Source organism: Papio anubis, chromosome 5 (assembly GCF_008728515.1).
Source record: "Papio anubis isolate 15944 chromosome 5, Panubis1.0, whole genome shotgun sequence".
Lineage (NCBI taxonomy): Eukaryota > Metazoa > Chordata > Mammalia > Primates > Cercopithecidae > Papio > Papio anubis.
The window spans coordinates 10,624,553-10,647,107 of record NC_044980.1 but is presented as its reverse complement, the minus strand read 5'-3'; the positions used below and the strand labels follow the sequence as shown (position 1 = coordinate 10,647,107).

Genomic DNA, 22,555 nt, shown 5'->3' with positions numbered 1-22,555 from the left:
ACCCGGCCCACAATGGTAATTTTAATTGTTTCAGGTGGAGGAACAAGCATGTGGCAGTGCCATGGGAGCCCCAGTGGCATTGACGGCTTCACATTAGCTGCAGAAAGGCTGCAAATTCCATTGACCATTGGCAAGACCCATAGTTTGCTGCTTGCATAAATGTCACAAGACAATCCTTGCAACTGTGTGACTTGCTCATCTAGTGCATGGACCTGTACTAATGGTTTCATAAACAGCAACAGTACAGAGTGACTGAAATATCAGCAAGCCACTTGTAAACAGCAAGTTATTATAGGTGATAAGCAGCTAGGTGGACACCACACTTAGTTAGGGCTGAGAGCTCTGTAGCTCCAGTGGGTTGTGGGAAAGATTTATGGGACTGAACTCACAAAGCAGACGTGGTCGGGGCCCTGGGCCTTGGAGATGGGCAAGTTCTTTCCAAAGACGCCAATCACCCAGAAATCAGATGTGGATGCATTCTATCACCAGTCCAATTAACTTCCAAATCAAAGAACACTCCTGACTTGACATTTATACGATGTTTCAAAAATCTCCCATCTCACATTTTGGCCTTGGGGAGCACGTGAAGAGTAGAGCCCCTGACATTTTCGTCTTTGAGTTCCCTACAGCCTGAACATAGGACACCAGTGATTATTGTACACTGGTGAGTTGAATTGCCCTGAAATGAACACCAGGCATCTGGGGAGCAACAATTAATGGCAATAATATTAATGAATCTTAATAGCAGTAACTTAGAGATTTTTAAAATTTCAGTATATGTACTAGACATCATTTTTGTAAGAATTATATATGGATTTTTTGGATTCCATTTAACTCTTATTATAGATATCCAGGTGAAAAATCCTATTAGTGTACTGGAAAACTATTGAGAATTGTTTACGAGAACTTTGTCATTGAAAATAACATCCTGTGAATAGTTGGAGAGCTCTACAAAACAGAAAGAAACTACCTGAGTGTTACAGCTAGTCTGATTAGGAAAGAGCTCTTCACAAAAAAATAACAAGACACCAAGAAATCGATTACTCACATTTCTCTTCATTAATCATCTATATCTCAAGGAGAATGTCTTTGAGTAATGATGGAATCTATAGAATATTATAAATAAAGTTTCTCAATTGCCATGTTACTGGGTTTCTGGGCATCTAGAGAGTGTTATGAAAATAGCAGAAGCAGCCACAATTACTCTTTGGGATTAAGGCTGGGAAAATAATTATTACAGTTAATCTTCTTTTGCCCTCTTTATACAGCTTTCTTTGCTTTGATATGCTAAGAATACCTAGTGGTCACTGGTTAAATGAGGAAAGTGTTAGTTACAGAAGAGTTGAATGAGTTCAAGTTACAGCTGTGCTTCCTTTTAATGGGCATTACTTGTTGACAGAAAATTATTACACAACAAGCAGAGGCTGGTATGCTTTGCTGAGTGTCCTGCAAAGATCCATACCTTATTTGTTATTCTTCCTTCTCCCCACTCTTATATTAGATGAAAATTCTGACTTCTAAACTATTCTAATAAAATTGGAACCTAACTATTCCTGTAGACTTCAAGGCTGTGCTCAATCAGGCAGTCCTAGAGAAGCAGTTGGTTTATGGACAAAATACTAGTTTGCTATTTAAGAATAAAGTAGTAATAGTAAGGGAATGGATGGTCAGCTCCAAAGTTGTAATCACGCAGGAAGAGTTTCTTTAGGTTGAGTCCATGGTGAATCTACCAAAAGGTATGCAGGCTCTCATGCTGCTTCAGAATATCCTAGGAACACTGTAGGTGAATAAAGAGAATTGTGAGTGTGATTAGTGAGCTCAAAAGCAGTGCTTATGAGTCCATACTCCATAATATTATTTTCCAGGAGAAAATAACGAAAAAACATTTATAAAGTAGTTTGTGAATAGGTATTTTATTCAGTTGGCTTTTCTTGTATTTTTATATGTGAGGCTAAGATATGTTTGTCTTAATCATTTCTACTAAAGCTGGTACTATACTTTAAATATATATGCTGCTTTCTTCATACTCTTGGGAAGAGTCACTGCTTCTGAATTCTACCATACAAAAGTGCCAACTCCCCAACCTAAGTGTGAATGTCTTTCTTATTTTATCATTGAATTCCTTTTCCATGTAAAAGCAGGGTAGAAAGGAAATATAATTTTTAAGGTAACTATTTACACTATGCCTGTAGGATATTAATGCCCAACACAAAAGAATCCTACAATACCTGGGAAGAGATGGATTTTCAAAACTATGAGTTGAACAATGTATATAAATTCTATTCAACCCCATATATTTTTTTCAAATAAGTTTTCTAACACTAATTTCTCTTCGCAGTTGTATAAGGAGTTACATAACAAAAAGGATAAGTTCAGCATTATTTTTCAGATATATGATTTATCAATCAGACAAAGGATTTTGTTTCAGAATGCCCAAATATTATAAAGATTATGAACCAACATTGAAGATGTGTGGGTCATCTTTAAGTGGTGCTTTATAGCTGTGAGCCAGCCTTTCCCAAATTTGTCAAATTAATTAAACAAAACTGAAAATCCATTGGGAATTCATATCTCTAAAAAGAGTCCATGGTATCTTCTGCTTGTATCCCAGTGGTTTGTAAATTTGGGAATGCAGCAGAATGATTGGAGGGGTTAGTAAAGACTAATTGCTGTCTTCTTCCCCCCACCTACTGCCTCCAATTGCTGATCCACTTGGTCTTGGATGGGGCACAAGAACTTGTCTTCTAAGTCCCCAGGCAGATACCAATATTGCAGATCTGGAAATCACACTTTGAGAATGATTGCTCTAACGTATTAAATGCATTTTATTTATTTATTAAAACTTTTTTGAATTACTTTTTATTTCAATAGGTTTCTAGGGAGCAGGTGATGTTTGGTTACATAAATAAGTCCTTTAGTGGTGATTTCTGAGATTTTGGTGCACCCATCACCCAAACAGTGTATACTGTACCCAGTGTGTAGTCTTTTATCCCTCACCCCCCTCCCACCCTTTTCCCCTAGTCCCCAAAGTCCAATGTATTATTCTTATGCCTTTGTGTCCTCAAAGCTTACCTCCAACTTACGAGTCAGAATATACAACGTTTGGTTTTCCATTCCTGAGTTACTTCACTTAGAATAATAATCTCCAATACCATCCAGGTTGCTACAAATACCATTGTTTTGTTCCTTTTTATGGCTAAGTAATATTTCATGGTAAATATGTACCACATTTTCTTTATCCACTTGTTGATTGATGGGCATTTGGGCTTGTTCCATATTTTTGCAATTGCAATCTGTGCTGCTATAAATGTGTGTGCAAGTATCTTTTTCATACAACGACTTATTTTCCTCTGGGTAGATACCTTAGGAACTTGGCCAGGTGCAGTGACTCACACCTGTAATCCCAGCAATTTGGGAGGCCTAGGTGGGAGGATTGCTTGAGGCCAGGGGTTCCAGACTAGCCTGGGTAACATAGGGAGACCCTATTACTACCCAAAAATTTAAAAAAAAAAAAAAAATCAGCTGAATGTGGTGGCTGAGCCTGTAGTCCTAGATACGTGGGAGACTAAAGTGGGTGGATTGTTCGAGCCCACTAGTTCAAAGTTGTAGTGGGCTATGATAGTGACACTGCGCTTCAGCCTGGGTGACAGAGTGAGAACTTGTCTCTATAAAATGAAAAATAGAAAATAAAAATAAAATAAAAGAGCTAACATTTATTAAGCACTTACTAAGTGCTCTTTCAAACACTTTCCCTAGAGAACTGCACTTAATTCTATAACAAGCCTGTGAAGTTGGCTTTGGTTTTAGCCATGGTTTACAGATGAGGAAAGTTCTGGTTTTTAGACCCTTTTTTATAGTTGGAAAAATGGAAAGTCAAAGCATTCAAGACACTTTTCTAAGTCACCTGATTAGTTGTAAGTGACAGATCCGGGATTTAAACTTAGTAACGTAGACAGATCTGGGATTTAAACTTAGTAACGTAGACAGATCTGGGATTTAAACTTAGTAACGTAGATTCGGACCTCAGGCTTATAACACCAGGGGAAAAAAAAAAGATCTTTGTAACTTAACCCTTTTATATAGTTACTGATTGTATAATTTTCCCACTATGCATTTTTTGTATTTTACCAATTCCACTTTTCTGAGCTGTGTCAAGCTTAAAATACCATAGTTTTCATAATATTCTGTGTGATTGCAGATGGAGTCATGCATTTAGTTTTCCTTCAATCTCTGAATACTCCAGGAATACACAAGGAAAAAGTTGCCACTTATAAGATTACACTTGTGAAAAAAATGTTCTTGTTATAATGGAGAGTAAAGAAAAGAAGGCCAGACATTTCATAGTTAGCATGATGCTACCTATAGGAAAAAATTATATATGGAAACAAACAAACTTGAAAAGTAAATATCCCATACTGCTAACATCCACGAGAGAGTGATATATAATATTTTGGGGTATCTTGAAGCACATTTTACACCATATTGCAGGCTGTTTCTTTGACAAGAACTGGAGGCAGTATATTTGAGTAGAGTGAGAAAGTGAATCATTTTATTAGAATTACTTTTGCATTTTAAATCAGTAGAGATAAGTGAATGTTCCATAAGAAGTCTTTTTTTTTTTTTTTTTTTGAGACGGAGTCTCGCTCTGTCACCCAGGCTGGAGTGCAGTGGCTCAATCCTGGCTCACTGCAAGCTCCGCCTCCCGGGTTCACGCCATTCTCCTCCCTCAGCCTCCCGAGTAGCTGGGACTACAGGCGCCCGCCACCGCGCCTGGCTAATTTTTTGTATTTTTTAGTAGAGAAAGGGTTTCACCGTGTTAGCCAGGATGGTCTCGATTTCCTGACCTCGTGATCCGCCCATCTCAGCCTCCCAAAGTACTGGGATTACAGGCTTGAGCCACCGCATACGGCTTTTTTGTTGTTGTTGTTGTTGTTTTTGTTTTTGTTTAAGATCTTGAGTGTTGCTCTGTTGCCCAGGCTGTAGTGCAGTGGCGTGATCTCGGCTCACTGCAACCTCTGCCTCCCAGGTTCAAGCCATTCTCCTGCCTCAACCTCCCAAGTAGTTGGGATTACAGGCACCTGCCACCATGCCTGGCTAATTTTATGTATTTTTAGTAGAGACCGTGTTTCGCTATGTTGGCCAGGCTGTTCTTGAACTCCTGACCTCAGGTGATCCACCTGCCTCAGCCTCCCAAAGTGCTGGGATTACAGGTGTGAGCCACAGCTCCCGGCCAAGGAATCTTTTTAAAAAATGTTTAATCCTCGTCCAAGTTCACTTCAGAACAAAAGTTAGAGCAGAGAGAATGGATTGTCAGCAAAGTCTTTGAGGAAAAGCTAACTTACATATTTCTTAGAATATTTAGCTCACAGACAGCTCTCAGGCTTCATTTTATTTGGATGACAGCCTTCTAAAGAGGAAGGCATCACTCCTGTTTTCAATCATGAAACCAGGAATTCAGATTTTAAATAGAGGTCACCAGGTCTCATCGCATAGAATCACCCTCAGGATTTCTCTTTTTTTTCTCCCCCCGAGACGGAGTTTCGCTCTTCTTGTTCAAGCTGGAATGCAATGGAGCTATCTTGGCTTACTGCAACCTCCGCCTCCGGGGTTCAAGCAATTCTCCTGCCTTAGCCTCCCGAGTAGCTAGCACTACAGGCACGCGCCACCATGCCCAGCTATTGTTTTGTATTTTTAGTAGAAACGGGGTTTCACCATGTTTGCTAGGCTGGTCTCGAACTCCTGACCTCAGGTGACCTGTCTGCCTTGGCCTCCCAAAGTGCTGGGATTACAGGGGTCAGCTACCGTCGCCTGGCCCACCCTCAGGATTTCTGTCCCCTGCTCTTATGGGCTACACTGTTCCCTAGATGTTACTCCAAGAATATGAGATTTTAGTGCCTACAACAAGCTGATGTGACTGTGGGAGTCAGCAGTTATTTACAACAAACTTGGGGTTTTCAATTTTTCTTCAGGGTGTTTCTACACATCAAATTAAGGAAGGTGAAATGACTTACAAAATATAAATGGTATAAAAGTGGTAGGAGGCTGTTTTTATATTCCTGCCATTTAAGAATAAAAGAATGGATGGTAATTTTTTTATTGGTGAGGGGAAGTAAAGTAGAAACTCTTTACGTGAGGTGGTCCTCCAAAGTTCACTGCTATACAGAAGCCTGTATGTTGTGAATGCATCCATTCTTACAGGCAGTGTGAATGCAGAATGCTCTACAGAATAATGTGTGAGCTTCCCCACCCTCTACAGTCCAGATCACTAAGCCCTAGCACCTCAAAGTGAGGTCCCAGGCCTAGGAACATTGACGTCAGAATCTTGTTAGACGTGCGGAATCTCAGGTCCATCCCAGAACTCCTGGGTCACAATCTTCATGTTGGCAAGACCGTGAAGCCACATAAATACATATCAGGTTTTGAGAAAAGCTACTCTGAGTGGTCCATTGATTGTAAAAACTGGTGCCTCCATGAAGCCAGAGATGAAGTTTCCTTAAGTGAGAATGCTGATGTCCAGAGCAGAGTCTTTTGCCAAGGACAAGAAGCTTCATGGGCCGCCATGGAAAGGAAGAGTTGTGCTGGGTGTTGGGCTTAGCTAGCGCTGTGCTATCCCACGTCTGCTGGCTCATGCTGGACCTCTTTGCCATGGCCAAGGCTACAGGGTCCTTGCTGCCTGAGGTCCAGTGACTTTGGCTTATTCTTCACAATGAAGCCAGCCTGGAGAACATTTTCTGCTGGGGCATCTGTGAGCTCTGAGTCCCACCCTAGGTGGAAGGAGCCATGAGGTGATGTCCCCTTAGCACTTCAAGGACTATTCCTGAGTATAATTTACATTAAAGGGCTGTTGAAGCCTATTAACTGATGACTCGGAAAGATAAGTACAGGCTGTCACGTTGTTTCCTAGAAAATATGCTTATATATTTGCATTGGAAGCCTTGGTTTGACAGAAGAATTAACAAATTCAATATTGTTGAGAAGATGGTGACCTTTTATGCATATGAATGTGAGCTCCTCTTGACTCCTCTTAGCCCAGAGTGAGAGTCTCTGTGAACTTGTGTTTCCACTTTTCCCCCTTCTCTGGGCTGCCACTTCATGGGAACACTAGTGGCTGGTTTTCAAGTTTCCACTAATTGCTTTATTATCTCATAAAGAGGCATTAATTGCTAACATAATTTCACATTCTCCTCTGAATTGCATACTTCTTTTATGCAAAGTGACTACTTCAAACTCTTTCCCACCTCCCTCTTTCTTTTTCTCCTGTCACTGGAGAAATAACAAGCAACCCTTCTCTGGAGGCCATAGGAAGCCACTTGCTGTAACATCTGATCCGGATCCTCGATCATGTAAAAATTTATTCAGTGAAATATTGATTAAAGTCTATTTCCTGACTAGCAAATGTCCTTTTTCTTTAAGCCCCTTCTTGATTTTGTTTTGCGATTTTGAACCTATAGAAATAATTTGAAATGACAGAACAAACTATTTTTGTACACCGTTTTCTTACTTTCTGTTAATTCCACCACTCTTAGTTGGTGAGTTGCCTGATTTATTCATAAATTTTCAGCCCCTGGCAAGGTGGATGAACTACAGTAGGTGCCCAATAGCTCAATAAAAAGTTCCTTTATAGTTCAAAGGTCTTTAATATCCTTTTGGTTATTGAGAGAGTATTTTAAAATTTTGGAATTGAAGTTGGCTTGAAGAATGTTCTCTCAAAAATGTTGAAAATTAAATATCTTATGTTTCCAATAAACGTTATTCAAGTTCCCTGGGAAACTGACTAATATATGGAGAATAGTTTAGTGGGGATGTTCTTGAGGCCAACACTGGAGGAGGGGTGGGGGAGGGTTTGGAGAAAAAGGAGGGAGAAGAGGGAGAGGGGTGAGGCATGGGGAGGGAAAGAGCTTGCAAACCTGGCAGAGGGAGAAGTTGGGCTGTGGTGTAGTCACAGCCAAGGCCACAGTGGTCCTGTAGGGAGGCTCTGGAGCTGGGAGAGCCCTTCAGGATTGTTTGGAGGTGGTGCAAAGGAGCTGCACCTTTCTATGTCCACAGCCAGCCAATTACAGATGTCAGCCATTCCTGGAGGGGAGCATAATGTCTGGCTCTTCCTGAAGCGGTTGACAGCTGAGTGTTGTCCAGAGGCAGCTGCACACCCAGCAGCTGGGGGAACAGTTTGGGAGGCACGTGGCAGTGCGCACTGCGGTTAATGTATCTTGAAATAATGTGACCAGACTTTATTTGGTAGATAAGCCAAATAAAATCTAAAAAGTGCTTTTATGTGATATTAATTGTAATGTTTGGTGAAGACAGCAGAATGTAAATTTCTATGTGCAGCATATCACCCGTGAAGTATTCATAGAAAGGAAGGCTGAAAAAGCATATATCAAAATGGTGAGTCTTACCTTTGAGTGTTTTTATTTCATCCTTTACTCTTTCCTGAGCTGTCTAAGTAATTAATGTTTATTATCTTACGATAACAATCCTCCATGGCAGTGGCTTTCCCTGTCTTTTTTTTTTTTTTGACAGAATCTTGCTCTGTCCTCTACGCTGCAGTGCAGTGGCATGATCTCAGCTCACTGCAATCTCTACCTTCCAGGTTCAAGTGATTCTCCTGCCTTAGCCTCCTGGGTAGCTGGGACTACAGGTGCCTGCCACCACACATGGCTAATTTTTGTATTTTTAGTAGAGTTGGGGTTTTACCATGTTGGCCAGGCTGGCCTCGAAGTCCTGATCTCAGGTTATCCACCCTCCTCCACCTCCCAAATTGCTGGAATTACAGGTCTGAGCCACTGTGCCCAGCTGTCTTTTTTAGCTCACTGTGTGGGGGCCATGTTTCCTTCCCATCCCTGACTCCCTCTTCCCTCACTTGTGTAGGGTTCTTTAGTTATTTGCTGCTGGCTTTTATTCCTCTATTTGACATATTTTCATGGTCGTATTCCCATGTTCCTTGGCCAGGCATCCTTTTCTGGAGACACTTGCACCCGCCACCCTTACCTGAGCACACCTTTTGTAAATTCAGAATGATCAGTTCCAACAAGGTTATCAACATTTTCATTACTTCCTCTCTTGCCAATGGAGTAAACCTCTAATGACAGTTATGTCTGCAGGATGTTATTTTCATTTCTTGCAGGAGAGAAAGCTATGTGTTATATTGTCAGCAGAGCAACTGACTTTAAAGATACTACAGTGTAAACAGGGTGCTGCTTTATGTGTGCGTTTGTAAGTTCACATTATTTTTTACTGTAGGCTTGGATAATCAGCAGTTAAAAAACCCCAGTCAAGAGTTCATAATCTAAGTATGATCCCTGGGCCCTTCAAAAATTTGTACCAAAATCCACACCATTACGTTTGCTAAGTGCAAAAGGGAAGCTAGAAACACGTAGTTGTTGATGAAACGAGTGGTGTCAAGGTACATATGTGATCAGAAATATTGTTAAGGCTCTGTCTTTCTTATGTGACTGGAATGTCAGATTCCAGAAAATACCACATGCTTGTATTTTGAGTGCAGTGCTGAGGCCTGGAGGTCTGAAGCCCTATGGGTGCCACAACACCCCAATGCCAAAGGACTTGGTGTCCTGAACTGACTTGAAGACTGGCAGTGCCTGTCCCCAAAACACTGCCACATCCACCTTGGAGTGAGCCTCTTCTCCCTCCTGAAAAGTGACTAAGGAGATGTCCCAGGCTGGAAAACAGGGAGGGGGACTTCCCCAAATCACACACACAGGCCATGTGACCTTTTGTATTTGCTGGGTAATGAATAATTGATTGGGAGGCCAAACTGGATCTGTAAGTCCATTCTTTGAAGCCACGTGATGGTTATAGGGGCCAGATTATTCAACTCCTACCCATTTCTAACCATCTGACATTATTGCTATTTACTAAAGGGAGCTTTCAGTTGGTATACTATATACATATATACTCAATATAATATATTGAGATATTGTGAGTCATCCTGGAATCCTCATCATATCCTTGCTTCCCCAGTAGTGTTGTGCCAACTGTTTTGATAATGAAAACTTCGAGGTGAGCACTTACGGAGTTAAAATCAAAGAAACTATTGCAGTCAAGGAGAATCTAGGATGCCAAGTCCATAGAAATATTTTTGGTATCAGAAACTAAGCTTACTGCAGGGTACGGTATTGCTTGAAGCTCAGAAAAAGTCCAGCTTTAAAAAGCAATCTTATAGCATCTTATAGCATATAGTATGTAATTTTCAAGATAAATTACTTTTTCTAAATAATACAGGAATTATGGGGTTATTGGTACAAAAGGATTTTGATTATTCTGTTTTAGATACCCAAGTGCATATTGTTCTGGGTAATTTTAAAGACAATAAACCAAGGCAAGATCTCTCAAATCCATGATTTTAGATTGTTTGAAAATACCATTAATCTCTTTACAGCCCTTTTTTATGAAAATATTTCTAAATCTAGTTGAAATTTTGCCTGGAGTAAAGCTTAAACTATCTACATAATCTTGGGTTAGCTCTGGAGACCCCATTCATATTCATAGTTATACTAAAGATCTAGTAAATCCACTGCATGCTTTGTATTTAGGAAACTACAAAACCAGTTTCCAAACTGAGCTTTATTTGATTATCTTCCCATGAGGATATTGCTTTTTATTGAATCATTTTTTTCCCTGTGAGTTTTTCTTCAGTGCCAAAGCAGAGTTAAAAATAGATCAAAGATGGCTCAAATTATATAGAACCATGGTGTGTATTTCTTATTTATGAACTATGGAAGAATTTTGTTTCCTTTTCTGAATATCTGCAAATAAAATGTACTTCATTGGAAGAGGCTCTGGCTTTTTAAAGCATTTGAATTTTTTAACGGAAATTAAATAATCCATTTAGTATCATTCCTGAACAAAATGTGTCTGTTTTTTTTTCTTTTCTTTTCTTCTTTTCCTTTTTTGCCAGGTTTTTGCACAGCTAATAGAGCATTATGCTAAGTAGGATGGAGACAGTGCTGCCTTTCGGTCAAGACTTCATTTCAGTTTCCTTTTGGTCAGTGGCAAGCAACCCTTATTTCCTAGATCTTCACAGCCATTGATGGAAAAATATCGTTTTGTGTCCCTGTTTTCCGCATTGCTGTTTCCTGCCAGCACCAGTCTGTCCTGGTTAGCACACTGCGATCCTGGGGTTCTCTTTCCAAATATTTTCATCACTCCATTGCTGTCAACGCCGACCCCTGTCAGCAGATCAGATACTCAAATGTGTCTCTTGAAGCCGACAACATGAATTGCCAAGCCCAGACAGCTCTGCTTCATCCCAGCAGCCTCTGGGGCCACCTGGCCACTGATGAAAAGGGGAATCTAAAGAGTCCGCTGAGGTCAGGGCAGGTGCCTGCCCCACTGGAAGGCCGCCTTCTGTTCAGAGCTAGGTCGCTGCTCGTTTCCTTTGTGGCCCCTGGTTCAGACTCCAGGGTCTAAGGTGTGCATCTCAGAATGGCCAGCGTGGCCAACTCCCCAAGGCCATACTCTCTGATGCAGGCTTACACTGGGTTGGGCAGGGCTTGGCACCAGTGTGAAGCTGGACATTGGAGGTAGAGTCCCCTGAGGACCTGACACCAGCCCCAAACTCTGCACCTTCCTTTTGGTATTTTCCAAGGGATGTTGTTTCCCACTGTGTTCAAGGCTGTCCCAGTCCCTCTGATACATTTCAATTACTTTGACTTTTGAAAACTCCGTGACATGGAGGACGAACTCCTGAATATATCTAATAAGAAATTTCAATTTTTTTTTTTTTATGTGAACTACTGGGAATAAGAACTCTTCATTTCATGAGTTGCTGTGTTTTGCTTGTTGACACAAAGTGAGTATACAAATGAAAAGCCAGAAAGCCATTATTTAAGAGCACAGCTTCAAGACTGTGAAAATTATCTCAATTCCAAAGGCCTCTGTGCCTGTGACCTGTGCGGCCTGGCTCCAAGTTACAGTGACGCCTCCTTGATGGATGATCTTGTCATTTGACACCAAGTACAATTGCAATAGTAACAATATGTTCATTCTTTCTGAACCCTGTATGAGATTCCCAGGCTTAGGGACCTATTGTGAAAATGACATTGATTGATAAGTCCCCCGTGAGCTTTTAAATGTGGCTCTCTTTATATGAGTGCTCATACTGCATGGGTTTTTTAAATTGACTCTCTTAATATTGTTATGTTATTATGATATTATTCTAGTTTATTTACTTTTCCAAAGAAATCTATTTAAATCTGTTTGGAAAAACACCCTTAATGCAGGCCAGTATCCAAGTCATAAACCATTGCCATTATGTTGACGACACCCTAGGGTAACCTGTTAGGAAGACATTTATTACGCAATGTTTATTGCACGCCTATATGTCCGTTGTTCTCTGTTAAGTGCCCAGGGAAACATAAAGCATAAGATCACCCTTTCTCGTTAAGAGTAGACAGTAAAATTTAGAAGACAGGTTTATATGAAATATTAAATATAATGACACAGCAGCTTAGAGGAGTGTCATCCTATGACCGAGCTCTTGGTGAGAAACTATCACTAGAGGAACAACTGATGAAAAGTCTCAGAGATGCCTGGAACTGCCATTGACTCCACCTTTGCTTCTAAGGGGAGCTTTGGAGCTTGGAGATAAAGGGAAGTGGCCAAGATGGAGCAAAGGTGGGGAGGCCTTGAGCCTGAGTCCTACCTCGAGGTGGATGGGTGGGAAGGGTACAGGGGTTAGAATTCCAGGGCAGGCTCCCAGAAGGCCTTGTGCAGGATGCAGTAGAGACTTGGAAGAGGTACCATGGGGCACAGTGTGTCTCTGCATGTGTAGGGAAGGACGAGACCTCTGGCGCCAGCCTGCCTGAGTTCTAAGCCACACTCTGCCATTTGTAGGCCTGATCATTTGGAGGACTGTATTCCACTTCTTTGCATCTTAGTTTTTTTCTTTTTTTTATTGTGGTAAAAAATACCTAAAATGTACCATTTTAATAATTTTTAAGTATAAAATTCAGTATTAAATATATTTACAATGGTGTGCAACCATCACTCTATCCATTTCCAGAACTTTTTCATATTCCAAAACTGAAACTATAAACTCTTAACTCCCCAACTGCCCTCCCCAAACCCAACCTACTTCTTCTTTAGTCTCTATGAATTTGGCTACTCTAGGTACATTATGTAAGTAGATTCACACACTATTTGTCCTTCTGTGTCTGGCTTACTTCACTTAGCATGTCGTGAAGATTCATCTATGTTGTAGCATGTATCAGAATTTTATTCCTTTTTCACTTTAAATAATATTCCACAGTATGGACAGACCACATTTTCTTCTTCCATTCCTCTGTTGATGGACACTTGGGACCTTCCGCTTTGGGCCACAGTGAAAACTGGCGTACAAGTGTCAGTGTGAGTCCCTGTTTCAGTTCTCCTGGGTGTGTACCTAGGAGTGGAATGGCTGGATCAAATGGTAATTTTGTTTTTAATTTTGCACCTTAGTTTTCTTATGTATAAAATGGGGATGCTGACAGTTCTCAAAACACAGAGGTATTGTGAAGATTAAGTGTTAATACATAACAAAATGCTTAGTCATGTTTAGAAGAGGGCTGGCATGTGGCAAACTCTAGCAAGTGGTGGCTGACGTGATTTTACCAAAAGCACCAGCTGCCCCTGTCCTCAGCCAGCTCGGCCAGCACCTGGAGATGAGGCCTGAGGATCAGCACTGCCTAAAACAAGGCAGCATGCACAGCAGGTGCTCACTTAACATCATCGATAGGTTCCTGGAAACTGCGACTTGAAGCAAAACAATGTATAACAAAACCAATTTCACCATAGACAAATTGGTATAAATAAGAGTTAAGTTTGTATGGCAGCTTCTGGTCACAAAATCATCACCGAACTTGTGAATAAAGACCAAAACACTTCTAATATTAAACACGAAATGAATATGTGTTATCCATACATTTAAGAAAGTTTAATAAAAACAAATAAGATAGACCGGGCATGATGGCTCATGTCAGTAATCCCAGCACTTTGGGAAGCCGAGGCAAGTCCATCACTTGAGACCAGGAGTTAAAGACCAACCTGGCCAACATGGTGAAACCCTGTGTCTACCCAAAATACAAAAATTAGTCATGTGTGGTGGCACGCACCTGCAATTCCAGCTACATGGGAGGCTGAGGCAAGAGAATCCTTGAACCTGGGAGGCGGAGGTTGTAGTGGGCCAAGATCGTGCCACTATACTCCAGCCTGGGTGACAGAGCGAGACTCTGCCTCAAAATGAACAAACAAACAAAAAACAAGTAAGATATTGATTTACCTACTTATTTCTGTTCAAGGACTTGGGTGGCCCAGAGCCTATCCCAGCAGCTTGGGGTACCAGGTGGCCACCAAGCCCTGAACAGGGCGCCATCCCATTGCTGGGCCACTCACACACAACCACCCACACACACACTATGACTGTGTAGGTGTGGCAGCTGACCTCATGTGCACATTTTTAGGATTCTGCAGACCTGCGGAGAATGGGAAGACACACACACAGCGGTCGTGGACAGGGATGGACGCTATATGAGAACTGCTGAACTTACTTGTGGTGTTGAACAATCAACGCTTTTTACCAGTGTGTGGTTCACAGTACTGCTGTTCTTGTCCTAGCTTTTGATATTTCTTTGGTCTCATAGGTAGGTGATGGAATGTCATGGATCCTTATTTACAAAGACTGAGAGCTGAATCAAAATGTTTAAATTTAACCTCTTCCTAAATTCTTTGAGGACATGAAATATGATTATGTGTTTTTAATTTGAAAATGTTACTCATAGTACAAAAAGACAATGTATCAGTTTGTGCAGCCGGGAAGTTTAGCTCTGAAATATTGCATGTTTTGACAAGAGCCTCCTGGGGAAGGGACTACACAAAGAGGCGGTTTCCTGTTAAGAATTCAGCACATTGTGCTCTAAGTGCTGTGAGCTGGGCTAAGGATGAAAAATCTCCTTTGATATGTAACTCAAGCGTGGATGTTTGGCTGTAGCTAAAAAGCCCTAGAGCTCTCCATAGTGTGTGTGTCATGAGGAAGTTAGGAATGCAGACGTGTTGCTCGCTGCCGCTGGGGAAAGGTTATCTTACAATAAACACAAAAACGACTTTCGGCTTCTTCAGACAGCCTGCTTTTCTAAATTAGTAAAAGTTAGTTAAATATTCCATTTAAATTCCTTGTCAAATCTATCAGACAAAGAATTTTGAGAATTGTGCGTAAGCTATGGATCGATGAACATGGCATATTTTTATCTGCTATGTCAAGTAAAAGGATAACATTGTAGTCTTTTTTTTTTTTTTAAGGTTTGCTTTCTTTGCATGATGAGAAACAAAATAAGTTTTGCAAAACAAAGTGATTATGCGTACACAGTTTGATATATGTTACAAACTCTAGTGTATATTATCACCAGTAAACATTGCAACTGCATTAATTTTGTTATGGCAATCATTTTGTTAAAGTATGTAGGTACTTTGTTAAAACAAGGAAAGGTGGGCTCTTTTAGACAGGAACTTATGGAAGGGAACAGACAGAAGCTTGTCTCCTTCCTTAGGCCTCTAGCATCCATTTTCAAATTGCCTAAAATTCTTTTGAGCAGGGCTTTGTTGGGGAAAGAAACTGTGTTAGTGCAGGGTTCCCTGTGTCACCGGGAGCATCCTCACTGGGACTCCATTAACCCAGGGAGGACTGGAGGGTCTCTTCATTGGTCCTTCTAGACACAAAAGAACAATAAAAATCCACTGTTTGCTGATGCTTGAAATTCCATTAGCCAAAGAACAAAAGCATTTCATTCTGCAACTTACAACAAAAGTACTTTCGAATTTCATGCGTTAGTGTGTGATTGTGTTTGAGTCAGGGTATCATAAGTCAGGGAAACAATTCAGATGACTGTTTTGTTAGGAGGTGAAAGGGCACACGCTGTCCTAGTGTCTGCGAAGGCTGAAGAGTCCTGTGGAGGGGACGTGGGAAGGTGGAGGTCACAGGTGGGGTACGTGCGAGGTGTAGTGAAGGGATCAGAGATTCCAGCCCCAGGCTTTAGGGCCTCACAGCCCACCTCCTGCCCACCCTCTTACCTTTATCTGAGACAGTTCCAAAAGGAGCTGGCCCTAGAAGGACCTTTTTCCTTAACAAGCGTTTCTGCCCATGATGATTTATGAGGATCACTTTTTAAACATGGTTGGGTTTGTATAACCAGGGGATTAATTAGCTGAGGAATCACTGTGACAGCAACACAGATAAAGCACCAGGACTGAAGGCCATAGATGGAGAGAGTAAGACGCGCAGACCACCTGCACCCCCTTCCCAGCAACGTGGACTCATTCTTGCCAGCCCTGGCCAGGGCAGCCTGGTCAAGGGCACCAGTGAGTAGGCCTGGCTGAGAAGGGGTTGGGGTTTTAATAAGGGAAGAGGAGGCAATCCAACCAGAGAAAAAAGAACCATAAGAGCAGGTACAGGAAGTCCCCAGTGCATTAGATCTTTTCATACCCCAGTGAATGGACTTGTCTTTCTTGTTATGTTCTACTTGGAGATGACCTGAGATTGTCACTGTAGTAAATTCATCAAAAGTTCTTCTCTCAAGAAACGTGGACTCCAGCATCTAGGACTCTGCACTGAACCACCAAACCTGTGCACAACTGAGAAATGCCCCTTTGTAGGTTTGTGATTATTCCAGTGTAGAATCATAAAATACAAAGATGTCATTGGAGGTTTCTGTTCTGAGTACAGGCATTTAGGATCATTCATTGTTGAGCGACTTGATGGTTATGCAAGTGTGCCTCAATATACCATACCTTATGTTACATTTGATACATATGATACCATAAACTTATGTTACATTTGTGTTTTTGTGTTAAAAATATGAAGTTTTTAAAAGCATAAAAACAACTCCATATCAGAAACCGTAGAATCTTAAAAAAAAAAAAACAAAACTCATGTTACTTGAAAATAAGATTATTGTACTTCCACATATTACCACAGATAATGTAGAATGATTTGCTTTAGGGCTGGAACAAGCCTTGGAAAAAGCCTGATTGTTTCCTCCGTAATTATATTATGGATTAAACTTCCAGCATAGCTAGTATATGTAGATTAAGTGTGAAATTAGTATCAGTTATGGAACCTTTTGAAGAAAAACCTACATATTCAATAGCATATGGCATAGGGAAGCCAGCCCATCGCATCCAACCATGCCAAATAGCTCCACCGTAACTTGATATCAGAAATGTTGGAGAATGTATGCTGAAAATGTCCCAGTTTTCACACAGCAACTTGACTTTAACAGTAATTCAAATGCATGTGTGCTTCTCTACAAAAATACATGTGTATGTGTAGCTTGTTGAGGCAGTCTTTATCATAGTAAATTTTTCTGTGGCCAAAAATTTCTGTCTTCCTCTTCATAATCCAAGAAAAAAACCTGTGTCTATATGGAATAACTGGGCTGAATTGGTCCCGAGTAATGCAGTCTGATACCTACTATGGCCCTGTCTGCCATCTTGTCATGAGTCGACTGTGATTAGAATGAATGGGAAATACTCGCTGATGATATCTCTGGACTATGTGCAATTTCAATTTGCACAGAGAAAGTCTCATTCGCATGGAGAAAGAGTTGGCTGGGTATAGCAAATCATCAGTGTGAGCACTGATTTGATATTGTCTCCCTGTAGATAGAGCCTGGGTATAATGTTAAAATCTAACATGGATAATAGAGTTGATTGTAGTCCGCGGCATTGCTTTGGGAGAATGATACTAACAGAACACCAGATTTTGATGATGGGGTTATTATTAGAAACTTAGGGTTTTACAGCTGGAAGGGAACTGACAGGTTTCAGTTGAAAACTAAAGCCGTAATGTAAGGTGACTTGTGAAAATTGCAGAGGCAAGGCTATGACTGTATTCCTGGGTCTTCCAGCCCAAGCCCTTTCTACTAAACCACACAGTACAGAAATTGAGAAATAAATTATACTTCGATCACATTTGTCGTGGAAAATTTACAATATTTCTTCTAACACATAGAGATTCAGAAAGTATGTTAAGTGACCACATTAAATAAGTTGCTCTCTATTTAACAGTTACCTGTCTATTTAATGTTTATGATTTTCAATTCTCACACTGCGTGTCCACAGAATTAATAGCCAATAATCATGCACTGTGTCTGCTTCATTTAGGAGAGATCTCTCCCTTCACTATGCTTTGAGTTTGCTCTGTGAGGCTGATCTCATACAGCTGGATAGACTCTATAGATTGCAGCAATGATCTTCAAATATGTAATCAGTTATCAGCAAAAGGCAAGAAAGGAGAGGTTATAAAATGTTCTCGTCGGGAGTGCATCCATTGTTACTTGTCATTGTAATGGAATGCAAAGCTCTCTGTGTTATTTCCTAATGGATGTTTAACATCGGCTAGGCACCATTCACTCAAGGAGCATCCATTGTGTTTGCTGCTCCTGATACTTTGTCTAGCCTCAGATGGAATGCAACATGGTCTTTGCCTCAGTGAAGCTACAAAAGAAGATAATATGTGACCAGCACTTAATATACATTTACTAAATGCCTAATTTGTGCCTGATACTATTTTAGAACCAGAATACTAATATGTATGGTAAACTATTTTGAAGAATGCTAAGAAAATTCCAAGTTAAATGTTGACTGTGTACATATGTTTAATGATGGTGGTGAGAATGATGATGACAAACATGCCTTGAGCATTCGCTAACCAAGCAGCTAAATATTTCACCTGGTTTATTTCAATCAGTTTTCAGAACAGCTCTCTAATGTAAGAGCTATCACTGACCTTTTTTGAGAAGGATGATGAGAAAAGAGGCTAAAATAAATTAAATAATTTGCCCAAGAATAATAAAGAAGGCCTAGTAAGAGAGAAGAGTCCTCAGATATGTGCCTTGGTGTTACAGTAGGATGTTTTTGACTTTGTGATTGCTGGGGGAGAAGGTAGAATTGAAGGTGCTATTAAAAGGTAAGTAATATTAAGAAATATATGGCCAAATTTCGAAACAAAAATTTTGTGTCATTTTTCTGAGACGCCAAATTTCCCTTTGATATGAATGTTGATTGTATTTCTAAAATGGTAATAAGTGCATCTTCAACTTGAAAATTCAAATTACCCCTCTACTTTCCTATGACTTAAAATACAAAATAGAGAAAATTGGAAAACAATGAAAATTGTATCAAGTAAACTATAAAACAAATAGCACCAAGTAATTTATTTTCATTTGTTTCCTTAGGTTTATATAATCACATTGTTGCATCGCAAAATGTAAATCTTTATCATCATTAGCATTTTCCTTAAACAGAGATCCTGACTATATTAAGTCTATTTATCACAAACTGCTAGGTGCTAAGCTCTGGCATATGGTTGTTGAAATAACACAGCTTCCCCACAAGAGCTGCTAAGAAATTGGGGCTGCCCATCTGGCTGGGGAAAGCAGGAGGCATGACAGGTGATGGGCTGGTACTGGGTGAAGGCAGCCAAATACCTGGATGAGGGCCACAATTCAAGGCCAATCTAGACAGCATCCTAGAGGACTCACAAGAAATGAGATGAGGGCTGGGCTTGTCTCATGGGCAACAAGTTGCAGTGATTGAGATCAAAGTCTGATGCTAAACAGTGGGCTTCTCAGAAACACTCGTAAAAGGGATCCTCTACTGAGAACGCAATCACTTTAGGCCTGGTACACACCTCACTCTGCCCCCATGAGTTTTGGCATTCCTGCTCAGTGAGAGAGTGCCTGAATCCAGCATGACCTAGTTCCTCTATGGAACATTTGCACTCATAGCAAGTATCACAGCTGACCAGGCCTTTCTCTTTAATCTAGGTTGATTTTAGGATTTCATGGTGGCAGGGCCATGATAATAACTTGGAGTCAACCATTCTGATGCAGTTGGCCTAGGATGTGGAATACTGAGGAGTGCAGCATGCAGACAAAGCAGACCTAAGCCTTACTGGAAAAGAGAGCCCTAAGATAGAGATATTTTCTTTTTCTTTTTTTTCTGTCTTTTTTTTTTTTTTTTCCAAGACAGAGTTTCAGTCTTGTTTCCCAGGCTAGAGTGCAATGGCACAATCTCGGCTCACTGCAACCTCTGCCTCCTGGATTCAAGTGATTCTCCTGCCTCAGCCTCCTGAGTAGCTGGGATTACAGGTGCCCACCACCATGCCCAGCTATTTTTTTTTTTTTTGTACTTTTAGTAGAGATTGGGTTTCACTATGTTGGCCAGGCTGGTCTTGAACTCCTGACCTTAGGTGATCCACCTGTGTTGGCCTCCCAAAGTGCTGGGATTACAGGCGTGAGCCACCACACCTGGCCAGATAGAGATATTTTCAACAGTCACTCCTTATTGGGTCAAATCACAGTTTTCTTGGAAAGGAGGGATAAAAATTTATCTTCCTTCCTTCCTTCCTTCCTTCTTTCCATTTATCCATCCAACAGACTCTTATTAAATACTTCCTATCTGTTGTGACTCATAAAATTTATACACTAGTGTGAGGAGATAAAAAATAAATAAACCAATGAATAAGGAAATAAAATCCAGATATTATTAAACAGTATCTTGTTTTGTTTTGGAAACTAGAGATGCAGAAGACAAGATGCCGATTGTCTAGGCCTAAAGCACTCTAATATTTGGCAGTTGACCAAAAAAAAAAAAAAAAAAAAAAAAAAAAAAAAACACCAAACCCCACAAGAGAGAATGAAAAGTAAACCGTAGAGCCTTTAAGTCACAGTGGCTGGGAATAGAGAACTTCAAAGATAAGGCTGTCGGCTGGGTTCAGTGCTGCTTTGAAGATGTGTAAGATGAATCAAGACTAATACGTATTGGAAGTGCTAACATGGAAGCCATTATTGACTTTAGCAAAGTCAATTTCAATGAAATGAAGGGATCAAAAGTCCAATTAAAGTAGGTAAATGGTCCTCAAAGAAGTGAAAGCTTTCTTGAAAAGTTTTGCTTTGAAAAGAAGCTGTAAATTGTTGCTATTAAGAATGGTCAAGTGTGTAGTCTACAAAATTAGGCTGAGTTTGAATTCTTTGTTTGCTAGCCATGTTGAGATGAACTAGTCACTTAACCTTACTGCACCTCCATTAACTTCATCCATGCAATGATGATTTTAGCAATACAGTTAAGGGAGAACACATGGAGCAATTTTTTTCTTTCATTTTTTCTTCCATATACTTAAACTTGTGTGTGTGTGTTTTGAGATAGGGAGAGGGACTAGGGAAAAAAAGAAGAGCCAGGGGACGTACTTGTGTTGAAATTCTATTACCTTTGCATTACTTAAGTATAGTCATGTGTCACTCAATGACAGAGATCGGTCCTGAGTTCTGAGAAATGCATCCTTAGGCAATTCTGTCATTGTGTGAACATCATAGAGTGTACCTACACAAACCTAGTGGTCTAGCCAACTACACACTGGGTTATATGGTATAGTCTACTGCACCTCGGCTATAAACCTATACAGCAGGTTACTGTACTGAATACTTTAGGCAGTCGTAACACAGTCGTAAGTTTTTGTGTATCTAAACATAGTAGAGGTATAGTAAAAATACAGTATAAAAGATTTTTTTAAAAGGTACACCTGTATAGGACACTTACCATGAATGGAGCTTGCAGGACTGGAAGTCGCCTTGGGTGAGTCAATGAGTGGTGAGTGAATGTGAAGGCCTAGGACATTACTGTGCACTACTATAGACTCAGGAAACCCTGTATACTTAGGCTACACTCAATTAATTGAAAAAACTTTCTTCAATAATTAATGTTACTGTAATTAAGCCTAGTGTAACTTTTTACTTTAGAAATGTTTAATTTTCACTTTTTGACTCTTTTCTAATAGCACTTAGTTTAAAACACACACTGTACAGCAGTACAAAAATATTTCTTTCTATCCTTATTCTATAAGCTATTTTCTTTTAATTTTTTTAAACCTTTAAAATGTTTTCATTAAAAACTAAGGCACAAACACACCCATTATTAGCCTAGGCCTACATAGGGTCAGGATCGAGAAGGCGACATCACAAGGCGACAGGACATTTTCAGCTTCATTACAATCCTATGGGACCACCATCTTATATGCAGCCCATTGTTAACCAAAATGTTATGTGACATCACGTGACTGTAACTAAAACTTTGTACCCTTTAGCAATATCACCCCATTGCCCGGTTCCACCAGTGCCCGGTAACCACCTTTCTACTCTCTGCTTCTATAAATTTGACTCTTTTAGATTCCACATATAAGCATCATCTTGCAGTATTTGTCTGTGTCTGAAGATCTAATAGATAGCATGACGACTATAGTTAATAATACTGCATCGTGTACTTCAACTTTGCTAAAAGGAGAGATCTTTTCTCCTCATGTATTTCATTTTTATTTGTTTATTTTATTATTTTATTTTTATTTTACTTTAAGTTCTGGGATACATATGCAGAATGTGCAGGTTTGTTACATAGGTATACATGTGCCATGGTGGTTTGCCGCATCTATCAACCTGCCATCTAGGTTTTATGCTCCACATACATTAGATATTTGTCCTGATGTTCTCCCTCCCCTTACCCCCCACACCCCCGA

The 22,555-nt window shown here is 40.3% G+C and overlaps 1 protein-coding gene across 5 annotated transcripts in view; it reads left to right on the top strand.

Moving 5' to 3' along the window:
- The window catches only part of CTNND2 (catenin delta 2), a 942,602-nt gene that overhangs the window by 372,913 nt on the left and 547,134 nt on the right, over positions 1 to 22,555 (top strand). The gene's annotated exons all lie outside the window — the stretch shown is intronic.